The following is a 13389-nucleotide window of genomic DNA, read 5'->3' on the forward strand; positions in this document are numbered from 1 at the left end:
GAAGAATTTCTTTACTGTCCGAGCCCCCAAGGTCTGGAACAGTCTGCCAGCGGAGGTGGTTCAAACGCCTACATGGAACACCTTCAAGAGTAAATTGGATGCTTATCTTGCTGGGATCCTATGACCCCAGCTGACTTCCTGCCCTTTGGGCAGGGGGCTGGACTCGATGATCTCCCGAGGTCCCTTCCAGCCCTAATGTCTATGAAATCTATGAGATTAGGATGAGATACTGTATTCAAGATCTTGCTAAAGTCTAATAAATGACAACCACCTCTACTTCTCCATCTAAGCATTTTGTGACCCTGTCATAAAATAAAACCAGATTGGCCAGGCATGATCTACCTGCTACAAATCCATGCTGGTTTCCCTAATGCATTATTTTTTCTGCTGGACTCCCACAAAAAGGATCCTTCATAATCTTTTCAAAGACCTTTCCAAAGATGGAGGTGAAAATGACTGTCCTATAACTACTCGGATCCTCCTTCCTCCCCTTCTTAAATATAGGGACCACGCTAGCCCCTTTCCAGTCCTTCGGGACCTGACCCGGGCACCATAAGCACTCAAACAGCCCTGCCAGTGGTTCTGCTATGACACCAGCTAATCCCTTCAGTACCCTCGGATGCAGCTTATCCAGGGCTTCTGACTTGAACACATCCAGTCCATCCAAGTGACTCTGCACCAAGTCAGCATTGACAGTTGGTGGGATGGTGTCCCTCTTATGGCCATCTAAGAACCCATTAGGAGACTTATCTTGAGCCCTGATCAGGAAAACTGAGGAAAAGAAATCATTGAATAGCTAAACCTTGCCCCCCCTTTCTGTCATTAATTGCTCCTTCTTGTTCAGTAGGGGTCCTATGCTGCCCTGCACCTTCCTTTTACTTCCTACATACCTAAAAATACCCTTTTTGTTGTCTTTAATTTCTGTTGCTAGCCTCAGCTCTGTAGTCACTTTGGCTTTTCTAACTACCTCCCTGCAAGTGCAGGCCAAGTAGGTATACTCCTCCTAGGTAGCTTCCCCCTGCTTCCACCACCTATATGCCTTTTTTTTTTGCCTTCTTTTTTACCCTTAGGCTCCCCTGGATTTCCCTGTTTAGCCAAGGACATTTTTTGGCTCATTTCCCCCTCTTCCCTCATACTTGGATAGTCTCCCTCTGTGCCCAAAGGATTGCTTCCTTTAGAAACAAGTATCCTTCCTGGACTCCCATCTCACCAATACTCTTATTCTGCAGTGTTGTTGACTAGACTCCTAAGCACACTGAAGTTAGTCTTCCTAAAGTCAACCACTTCCACCCTACTAGTTATCTTACCCACCTTATGCTGTATGTTGAATTCAGTCGATTGGTGGTCACTGTCCCCAAGGTGACCATGGATCTGCAGCTCCCCTACCAGGTCCTCCCCTGTAGCCAACACCAAGTCCAGTAAGGCATTCCCCCTAGTTAATGCAACACCTGAAAAAATTAAGACATCCAGTACAGCCTAGAATGCACAAGTCCAAACTTGAAAATTATATTATCAGGAGTGCATAAATTTATGAGGGTTAGACAACAATATTCATTAGTTTCTGGAAAGAAAAGACATGGAATACAGTACTAGCAAGCATTTCTTAGCACAAGAAATATCATGATTTGCTAAGATCTTTTTACAGAAAGCTCAAACCAGATCAAACCTAGTATGATACTATCAGCCAATACTGTCTCCATGTAATGAAGGCCTCTTGACTGGGATTGGAATGAATGAAAAGTTTGTATTTGGATACCTAAAGCTTCTATGATTTTAACAAATTAAATTCCTTGAAGGATATATTGTAAATCACAACTGTATTCGTACACAACAAACACATATGGTCCTTGTCCTCGAGAAGTAAAAAGGAAAGATCAAGGAGAATATATAAGCAAGCTGAACATTAAGGTAAAGACCTCCATGCCATCTCTAGCTGGCTATATGTAAATATAATAAATGTTTAAACTGTTATAGAAACCTTATCCTTTTGTCAAATGCTATTTTTTAGTATATTGTTGTGTTTGCATATTCAATGTCGCTCATCTCAGGTAATCACTATGAGAGGCACATCAGGCTTATACAAACTGCACATACATGTCGCATGTCCAGGACAATCACAGATGTGCAGTTTCATTCTGAAAATAAGGTATCTAGGTTCATATTTTACAGCTCAAGCATGAGTTGGACTACAAGTATGCAACTGTAGCTTAGTATTAAAAGCATTCAGCTAAAGGTAAAAGATGTGAAGAACACAGAGTTTCAGTCCCTGCTCTCAGGGGGTATGTACAAGTGTTACATTTAGATACATTTAACCAAGTTCAGGTTGATCTAAATGCCCAGTCATGTGGGCATTTGCAGGACTTAAATTTCTTCAAAAAAATGTGAGCTCAATCTAGGTTACTTCACCTCAGGAGGTGAACTAACTTTAGATCAATAAAGGGTTAACCTGACCTATGAAAGGATAACCTGACCAGGTGAACATCTGCACACATTCACAGCACAGCCCCAGAAAAAAGAAGCCAGCCACTTGCCCCAGCCCTAGGGATGTGCTGTTCCTATACTCTAGGGCTGTGTGAAACAGCACCCTTCCATTTCAACTTGAGTTTCGAGGTTTCAACGGAACAGCATTTCATTTTGAATTTCATTTCAATTCAAAACAGAAGTTCCATTTTCCTTCATCAAAACAGTGATGCTGTTTTGATGATGTTTTGACATTTCACCCATTCGCTATACTGGGGAAGCTTGAAACAGTTTTTCATCTGCCAGGCAGATGGGGGCCCGCAACCCCAGGAGGGTTGTGGGGTCTGTGTCAGTCCTTCTGAGGCTGCAGGCCCCCAATCTGCCTATCACGTGAGGGAGGGAAGCCGAGTGCTGCCACCTGGGAGTGGGGAGCTGGGAAAGGGAACTGAGCCGGATTGCTCAGTTCCCCTCCCCAGCGCTACAATCGGACTGGGAAAAGTGCTGGGGAGGTTGAACTGAGCCCAGGCTTAGTTCCCTTCCCCTGTGCTGTGATGGGCTTCCCACAACTCGGCTATGGGAGGTAGGGAGAGCCAGGGCTGTGCTCCTGGCTGAGCCACATGGGGCTGCAGAGCCACTGGGAACACAGCCCTGGTTCTCCCCTGTCTCCCACCACCTGGCTGCGTCGAAACTCAAAACATTTTGAAACTTTCAAAATGTTTCAACTAGCCTCATTTTGTTTCAAGGCTATTTTGAAGCCCTTTGTTTCAATTCGATTTTGCTGTTTTGAGCTCAAAATGAGTTGAAACAGAGTCAAATCAAAACAGCGGGTGAAATTTTGCTCAGCCCTACTATGCTCCTGACCCTGACCAGGTTTTTTTTTTGTTTTTTTTAGCTCCCCTAGGCCAGGCACTCTCCCTCAGACCCACCAGAGCCCCTAGACCTGCCATCTCTTCCCCCCCTCCCCCAAGTTACTTATTCAGGGCTGTCTATGCTGCTCCCAGCAGCAGCAAATGCCTACATGCCCTGCTCATGGTTCAGGTTTAGATGTCTCAATAAAAGCTTGTTAACTTGGGTATGGCAAATGCTTGTTCACAGCCAGGACTGTTTCTGTGTTTTATCCCGTCACTATTCACTGTAAAGCACACAACGAGGTCCTTCTCCCAGGACTGCAACTTAGCTGAGTGCCTTACCTACAAGACTCCCTTTCTCTTTCTGACTTCTTGGGATCTTTCCTCCCACTAACATGGCTTAAACAGGCCTAAAATAACAGGCACAATGCCAGATGCCTTCACGCCATGTCTTTCTCTGCTGGGTCCCTTGCTGCTGGATGACTCCACACCAGAGCCAGGACACAAGACAGAGTGGCAAAGGACTTGACACAAAGACACCCCCAGCAGTGACAGATCCAGCCTTGTGCTTCCTGTTTAAGACTTCCTGTTTAAGCTTTTTAAACAGTGAGGGGTCTAGTATGGAGGCACCCAGATGTGCAGCACATGGTGACAAGGGACATGGAGCAGAAGCATGCTGCACTGCCCAGTGCATCATGCCAACCCCTGTCTCACTCAGCGGATCCTTGCTCCTTGCCCACAAGGTCCTGCTACCTGCATTTTCACCCGCTTCTCAGTTCTAAGAGAAGGCTTTTTTCCCCGTCCTGAATGGCGGGGGAGGGGGAGAGGGGAACTCGTTTTGGATTTGAGTAAATATGGCATTTAGCTTTAATTTCCCTTGCAATAATAAGGCATGAAAAATATAATAGACGAGAGGAGGCAAGGAACATATGGCCACTGACAATAGTTTTATCCATCTGATTCAAAATTAGGTCTGCAGAGATGATGAAACACATTTGAAATATCTGATAGGAATTGTAAGATGAAACTAAAGCTTGTTTCAGATATCACAGTGTATGTATCATTATAGCTGAACTAGATTGGCGTAGCAATGCTTCAACAATGATTTTGGTTTCTGTTTTTGAAAATCCCAAGAGTAAACACTATCAAAGATGGGCTGCAATTAGGGTTCCTTAAATCTGTTTTACTAGGTCACAGCAGTTGGTAACAATAATATAAATACTCCACTTTTTATTACAGGTGGAATACCATAATACCATAAAATGATAGCATAGTTAAACTATTAAATTACATACCATAAAATAAGCATGGCTTGTCATTTATGTCTGCTACACTTGCTGAGTGTTTACTTAAATTACTTACAGTTACAGTCCATGATTTGTATAACAACTTGCAACATTTGATAGGCATTTTCTTTAACTTCTTCTGCTGGCAATTGTGAGATGGCATTGGAAAACTGGTATGCAGATATCAAGCTCCATAATATAATAGAAAACTCTAAAGAAAATCATAAACAGACTTTCTGCCAAAGCTATAGTCAGTAAAAACTAATAAGCCCTGTCACGATAAAAGGGGAATGGTCAGTATAGCATTCTCTGCACAAGGAAGTGAATTTTTCCCATCTCCTTTTCCATATCTAAAATATGTCAATCTTCAGGAAATCTTAAAGGATAATCCATTAGTTATTCAGGTTTTGGTGATGTAAAGGACTTCTAAGGGCTAACACTTGTGGATGTGGAGGTGATCACCTGAATTTGATTTAATTATTGTTTGATTTTAAGTTTCCATTGAGCTACTGCTTTTGTCTTTTTCTGGGTCTATACTTTTAAGTTATAGAAAAGCCTTCAAGTGCCTGGGACAGCCAGTTATACATTTAGCAGCATGAGGGAAAGGTGTCTTATTTAATAGCAGCATTTCTGGAGACAGAAGTGAGACCAAGCCTAAAATGAAAGAAATTGAGAGAACAAAATTGAGACTAGAGTGATGGATAGATATTTTTGCTCTTTTTATGACTGAAAATTGAGAAACTTAAATATAAATGGTGTGGATAGATGATATCACAACAAGATGTATTTGATAGCTGGGGACACCTAGAAGGGAAACCAATTAGCATCCTAATGCTTTATGGTGATATAAATAGGAGTAATGAGAAAGAATCAAGTGAATGAAGATATATATGGAACATTAGAAAAATATATTCTTAGGATATCTCTTACAATCATGGAGTAGAACTTCCCCTCCCCACCCTCCACACTCCTTTTATTCAATCATCTAGTGGTTAGGGCACTCACCTAGGACTATTCATGCAAAATACATAAACAATCCTTGGACCAGGGACTACAGCCCAAAAGACTCCACCTCCTAATTTAGTGTGCTAACCAAGCCACTAGATAATCTCTCCCAACCTTTCCCTCACTGATAGCCCAGTGGACCATGCATTCTTTTCTGTACAGCGGCGAATTTTCACAAGGTGAGATGAAGACTGTTGTAATTCTAAATTAGCCTATGTCCTGATGAACAAGGCTTTCCTTAGGACCACAGGAGATGGGGGAGAAGGGAACTGAATCTTAGGCTCTCAGGCTAGGGACAGACATTCATAAAGCCTGAGCCTGAATTGATTCAATCTTTGCAGGTTAGTTGAACCTGGCTAGGCTAAATCAGTTTTGTAACTAGACAGACATTGCAGAAATGTAGGCACATGCCTACAGTGGCTCAGGCTAGAAGCTGGGGGACACTAGAGCAGCCCTCCCTTCCTTCCACAGCATAGAGCTGAGTGGGGCATGGCCAGGCTCTGGCAGGAGCTCTGATTAGCGCAGCAGGAAATTGATGACAGTGGTTATCACCGAATTAAGAAAGCAACAGAGGGATATTACCAGCTGCTTGTTGATTCTGCCTGTTGATTCAGCACAGACTGTAGCCAGCAACTGGTCTGCTAGCTAATACACAGACACCTTGTAAGCAAGGCAAAGAGGAAGGGGGAATTCCTGTTTAGCTGGGAGTGGTGAGGTGGGGGAGGGGGGTTCTGAAGTCTCTGAAGCAGAGCCATGCACAGCCCAAAGAGCATGCTGGGATGCTGGGGGAGTCTGATTTATCTTAAACCAGCAAGGGGGCTGGGACAGACATCGCATAAACTGGTTTGAGCCAAATCAGTTAAATCTGATACTACATTCAACTAGGTTTTTCTCAAACCTGTTTTGGCCATTCTCAAACTGGTTTATGTGCAGTGAACATCTGTTAAGTTTCTGATCACTTAAGATGGTTTATGTGTAATGTCTGTCCCTAGTGCCACACACTGGCAAACAGTGCTAATCAGTGAGCCACTGTATACAGCAAGCTGGTTAAAGATACTTAAGAAGTTTAAAATTCACTGGGTAGCTCCTTGTGCATATGGTGGAAGTTTTAGATTTTATGTTGTAGTACTTAACTCATCTCATATACTGTGTAGGGAATCTAGACACCCAACTCATTATTCTACACATCACTCCAGGGACTAAGGCGCTAAAAGTTAGGTCATGCAAGATTCAGCAGGGTAATGCCTAAGCCCCTTTTTGGATCCAGCCCAAAGTAACTTAGAAGCTAAAGTAATTTAGGAGGTAAAGTCCCACTGAAAACACTGAAAGCCTTAAGTGCTTTTGAAAAAATCTCACCACAAGGGTGTGAAGAGCTGCGATCTCTTCAGTTTCCAAACCACACCAACTTTTTGGCTCCCCTTTTCAATTGTTATTCCTAATTTCTAAAAGAATAATTAGTCATAAACCCCGAATAGTAGAGCTTGAAATGCTATCTTTTCTCATACAAATTCACCTACTTGGCAAATGAGGTTTTAAACAAAATGTATAGCACATCCTTGCATTCATATTTCTTGCAAATGCACAGAGAGGAAATAAGTAACTGAAAATCTCTAGTGTGTAATATATGTGCCTTTAGGGTATAAAAACTTTGGCAATGAGCCATGGCATAAATAAATATTTATTGCGTTTGCCCGTAAGGCACTTCCATCAAATTTTACTAATAAGAATGCTGTTTGAAAGCTTCAGTGTAAAGTTCATTGCCTGAAGAAAGAATACTTTTTAAATGTTACATTCTGTTACAGACAAAAGCAGATAAAAATGGACACAGATAGGTTGGAAAATTACAAAATGTTGTAACTTCTGTTAAATTCTTACCTGTGTACCTTATTCTATTGAAAACAGTTTTACTGACTTGAACTGTTGTTCAGTTTCTCTTATAATGAAGTTGGGACAGTATTCACCAACTATAGTGAAGAAAAAGGCACACTTGTTGCCTCAGGAATCCAGCCACTATGGGGAGGGGATGCCATTTGCTACTCTGGAAAAGTACCCTGGAAACTTATAGCAAATTTGGAAGCCTCATTTCTGGTTATTTCCTTCCCTATTTCAAAGAATCTCCCAGGTTAAAACCACTGAATTGCGTGTGTCATTTGAATCTTTGTCCTCCTCTGACTAGGATATCAGCCTAATTTACTTAAATCAACAATACAGCAGTTATCAGTGATCTCAGTCTGCAACTCTACACACAATATTGCCTGGATAGAGATGGCCAAAATTTGGAGGGGCAGCGTTTTGATGCAAGCAGGGGGTCCCTCATTTTTATTCCTAACCCGAATCTTTCACTGGAAATTTAACTTTTTAAAACCCCAAACATAAAGAATATGTTTTACTGACTATTTTTAATTTTGCTTTCCAAACACCTCTAGCTGAGATTTCAAAGTGTTTTCATGTGATAATATTTCACCAACATTCAAAGACAATGATATATGATTGGAAGAAGATGGGATTTTTTTCTTCCTTCTGTATGCATGGGTATCCATGTAACAACATGGGTGGCTATTCTTCCTTTTCCAGGCTTACCTTCATGTTCATACCTATACGAATTCCCACATGCAATTGGAATACAGGTAAAGAACAAGTTAAATTTGCCTGAACAAGGCTTTGAGTGCCTTGTCACCTGGGACACTTAAAACATGTTTTATGCAGATCACAGTGAGCAATACTGTGTTGTATTAAAAGTTAGAGTCTGTTCTAAGCAGTTGCATGGTAATATTTACTAAATCTCTATTACAAACTTCAGCTCATTGATGGTTGGTCCCAATCCCAGCAACACATTAGTGAAGAGACCACACTGTGGCCCTATATTTGGCACACCAGACTGGGCTAGAGAGTGGAGTCTGCAGGACCCATCCGGCATGTGGGGCTGGCAGCAGGTTCAGCTCCCTAGCTACTGCTACTCAGATACTTAAGATCTTTATTTCTTCATATTACTGTTTTAAAAACAGGATGTGTGTTATATTCAGGAACAGGTTCTCTGTGAGAAAATACAGCATGCAATAAGTGCTGACTGCCAACTGGAACAATTTATTCTGTACAACATATTTTTGTCAACTGCGTTGTGATGTCTACTCCACACTGAAGGAAAGAAACACATAAACAAGCTCCTAGCATATTAACTAATACTAATACTGTGAAAATAAGTATTTTTTATTACTTATCTTACTGGACTGGCTTATTTAATAAACTATATAAGTCTTCTCAAGGCGATTACTGTGTCGTTTCTCCCTGCCTCCCCCAATTACATAAATTGAATGGACTTCTTGTGGTTAGCTGTGCCTGTTAGAAGTGTGCCATGCATTTTCTCCTCCTGATACCATGTGTCCTTAAATGGTCTTTTTTTCAGGCTTCTCAGTAATGTCAGAGAGGACCTCTCAGAGTACAGCACTCTCTCTCTCTCATTTAAAAAAAGGAAACTGTGCCTCATTTATCACTTCTATGCTATTTTTTTTTTACTTTCTCTGAAATATTTTTTTCAGTTCTTCAGCCAACTTTGTGTTTAAATCCTTGGCAAGACCAAACCCTATTTGTAGTAGCTGAGAAAGAAACAAATTACCCCATCTATTATATTTCTATATAATGAAAAGAGCTGAAAAAGGACAAGAAAAAAAACCAAAAGGATCTGGCATACAGTGTAAAAAAATAAAAAAAAGCCAGCCTGCTTGTAATACTATGATTTCCTATAGAGTTTCCAACAATGCAGTTTTATTTTCATTAGTGATGACACTATACTGTGAGACTCCTAAATCCACACAAGTGTTCCAGTTTTGAACTCTCCTGATGACTTAAAACAATTGCAAAAATACACACTCTTATACATACATAGCTGAGCAACAGGATGAAGGCATAAGATTATGAGGTCAGACTGGGAGGCTTGAGTTTAAGCCGCCAGTTTGCCTGATTTAGACCAGGCTGTCAAAGCTAAGAGTATTAGCTGTTCTGATTTTAGCTGATAGGAAGGCCTTTATCTCTCATTCTAACCAGAAATTCCATCCCAGACCTGAGAAACTAGTTCTAGGAGAAATTTTATTCCCACTATGCTAAGGAGACAACAAGTGAAAAAATGAAGAAATAAATGGAGAAATAAACAGCTCTAAACCTCTTGCTGGTACAAAGTCCTGGTTTAGATGGATCTCCCCCAGACTTGTATTATTGTTTAAACTTGATCCTTTGTTTTGTGTATCTTGTTCTTGATCATGTGCTATGTCTTATGGGGCGGAGGCGATCCTGGAGCCAAAGTGCTGCTTTTACTCTTTCTGTGGCTAAGTTTTCCTTCAGACGTAGACAGTTTAGTACAAGCTATGATGCTTACCTTTCCCCCCATTTTTTTCCACTTACTGATTTACAAGTAATCAACATACGGAATTCTGTTCCCTTCATTAGTATCTTGAGGACATGAGGAAGATTATTAGTTTGTATCTCCAGTGTCACTCTTATAAGCCCAATACTTTTACATTACCAGTTTTAGATATTATTTACTCATTAACTGTAAAGAAGTAGATGCACTGGAATCACAAGGAGCCATGAAAGAGGACTCTAACTGCTTTCCCTCAAAGTGTTAACTTATTTTGTCAAGATAAAGAATATTCAAAAGTAAAAGGAATTATTGCAAAAATTATCCATATTACAACTTTTACAATAATACTTTTAGAAAGAGAAAGAATGGGAAATATAGGAAAAAGAGAAGGGAAAGTCAATCAGGGTTTCAATTTCAGGTATTTTTCAATGGCACAGTAAAGTTCAGAGAGATGATCTGCATCACTAATTTCTTTTCCTGAAGGTAATTCATGTCTAAACACACAAAAAAACCCACTTGCAACATTCCAGAAAGGAACTCTTGACACAACCTGTTAACATTTTACAAGCTTTCAGTAGGTTTCTTAAGTACCTATTGAATCTTGAACAAGACAAATGTGATCAAACTGCAACACATTTTTTACTTTTTACTTGCATTCAACAAGAACATCTTCTGAAACTACCAAGTTAATTAACACTTATTCTGACAAAAAGGAGAAAAGTGATGGCTTGTCCTTCATACTTAAATACAGCTCCACAAACACGAAGTCAAAGCCACTACTGGTTTCATATATATATGAAATCATATATATAAATGAAATTATATAGCATTATATATAATATAGGATATAAGTGCTTATATTCTATATTATATAATGCTATATTATATATATGCATATATAATTATATATGTTATAGATGTAAGAAAAGAAGGAAGCATTATACTATATAACGCTTTCTTTTGGGTCTGCCAAGATAGAGTTACTTCAGAAATAACACTGTTCATTTGTCCTCCTAATAGAAATATTAGAAGGAGTTTATCTTTTTGATACAGTATTTCTAACCGAGAAACAACAACACCAAAAACCCTTACCTTATGAAAAAAACTCTCCTTTTGGGCAGCCTCCTTAAAAGAAACTCTTACCTATTAAGAAAGGAAAGAAAAGTTAGTTATATATTTTAACAACCAGTCTTATTTTACCCAGCAAAATAATAAAACATTTCAAAGTTAACACCAGAAGATATCTTCCTTCATTATTCAAAATTATTTTTATTGTGTAATGTCCCAAAATTACCAAGTGCAAGATTTTACTTATTAGCATTCTATGATGTTCCACAAAAGAAATTAAGTGAAAATCCCCACAAAAGACTAGGCCCAAACTTCTAAATGTACTTAGAGATCTAAAGATGTAGAAATAAAGGAGAGTTAGGCATCTAAGAGTTTCTCAGAATCTCACTTAGATGCTTATCTGCCTTTGTAGTTGCCTATAAGTGAGCCTGTAAGTGGGAAATACTTCACTGATAACTTCATAAAACTCATGTTTGTTTTTTATGGGCGTCACAAATGTGTATCAAGGTGATAGGATATGGCCTGATATGTCTGCTGCAAGCAGTGCTGCTGAGCTCCAAGCCCAGCCTATCCCCTGTGAGTGGCACCAGGTTCAGCACTCGGCTGGCATGGCCCAGGTAGCGCTGCTCGCAGGGGTGTGTATGCACCAGCTAAGCACTGAATCTGGTGCTACTCTCAGGGGACAGCGTTGGACTCAGTGCTCAGAGGCCATGCCCACACCCCCTCTGAGTGCTGCTACATAGGCTGTGCCAGCTGAGTGCCGAGCCTGGCCCCATCTGCTGGGCTCAGCTCTTGGCTGGCACAGCTGGGCTCAGTTCTCAGCAGCGCTGCTCACAGCAGACAGGACCAGACTTGGTGTGGCAAAATGCCCTGCAAACAGTGCTGGGCTGGGTGCTTGGCTGGCGCGGCCCAGGCAGCACACTCTCAGGGGGTGGGGCCATGACATCCTAGCACTGAGCTTATCCCTGTCTGAGTCCCCTGCAAGTGGTGCTAGACTTGGTGCTTAGCTGGTATGCCCCCATGATCTGCAAATGGTGCTGCCTGGGCCATGCCGGCTGAGCACTGACCCCAGTGCTGCTCGCAAGGGATGGTGATATGGTGTATAAGTTGAGGTTGCATTTTAATAGTTAAAAATTGGGCTTGAGAACTTGACTTGTACACCTTGAAATACAGTACTTGATTTACAATGCAAAAGACATGCATTACATATCATTTTTCTCAATATGTAAATATTGGTGCTTTTTTGAAAAGTAGAAAGCCAGAATTTGGGATGTTGTTAGGTGATCTAATTTAGATGTTGTTGATATTGATGATGGAGTAATTCATATTTTAGAGAAATATACGCAAATTGTTACCTAGAAAAATGGAACAAGAACACAAGAAGTCTCCTTAGAAATCCTCAAGTTTGCCTCTCCCTACAAACACTGTGCCTCAAGAACGTGCATCTCTCCATCTCTGCTTCCTTTCATGATCAGAAACAACTAAATTTTTTGGCTTATTTACCACAAGGCACACAGCCTGGAACCAGTGCTTAATCAGCGAGTTTGAAATGTCTTAGGAATCTTCTCTCATTAACAGGGAGGTCAAAAAAGGGACAAATAGGAGGGCAGTTTGTGCAGGGATACATGGGAAGAGAAATTTAATGCAAGGCATATGAGGGATAGAAGAGCACTCAGCTATTTTATTCTGCTCTACTGATACAGAATAGCAGCAGCAGCTGTGAATCTAGCTTAAGTAACCAGTACGCTTAGTCTGTTTTGGCCTATGCTAAATACAGATTTTTCTCTGTGAATGTGGCCCTATGTGTTTTAAAGAGGTGATTTAAGATTTATTCTTCATATATTTGATTAATTAAAAGATAGCACATGTTAAGACTATCTTTAAGCTTCTCATTTATTGTTCATGCATGCAAAGGTTAAATGATTTTTAAACAGCAAGGAAATTCCCTGATAAAATCAATATTAAGATGAAATTGTTTGCAAATACCTAATAATAGATGAATGCAAAACAAAATTAATGGATTTTGCTGTTGTTATCAAGCATTACAAATACAGAAAATTCAGCATAAGATTAATCTAAAAGAGGTCCAAACATACTAAAGCATAGAAATATATATTATAGCAAAAGACAACATTAATTTAATTTTTAAATGACTCTGTGAAAATATAAGTAATGAAACAATCAGATGCACTTTTAAAACTCAAAACAAAAAAGAATCCCAACTTTGTCTAACTTGGAACCACAAACATATGAATGAAACAATTTCGTGGCATGGTGCCACTACAGCGATAAGTGGAATTTGTTTCGGTGCTTTAGCAATGTTATTCTGTCCCATAACATAGGTAAATCTTGCTCTTTTACATTGCAG

The 13389-nt window shown here is 40.2% G+C and overlaps 1 protein-coding gene across 6 annotated transcripts in view; it reads right to left on the bottom strand.

Moving 5' to 3' along the window:
• Window positions 1-13389, bottom strand: part of TENM3 (teneurin transmembrane protein 3) — a 2356642-nt gene that overhangs the window by 1902203 nt on the left and 441050 nt on the right. For all 6 annotated transcript variants that reach the window (XM_090036139.1, XM_090036135.1, XM_090036141.1 and 3 more), the window contains exon 3: window positions 11046-11096. The gene's annotated coding sequence lies outside the window, so the exon portion shown is untranslated. The remainder of the gene's footprint in view (window positions 1-11045; window positions 11097-13389) is intronic.

This window comes from Crocodylus siamensis, chromosome 2 (genome assembly GCF_052110815.1).
Source record: "Crocodylus siamensis isolate JL-2025a chromosome 2, ASM5211081v1, whole genome shotgun sequence".
NCBI classification, from domain to species: Eukaryota; Metazoa; Chordata; order Crocodylia; family Crocodylidae; genus Crocodylus; species Crocodylus siamensis.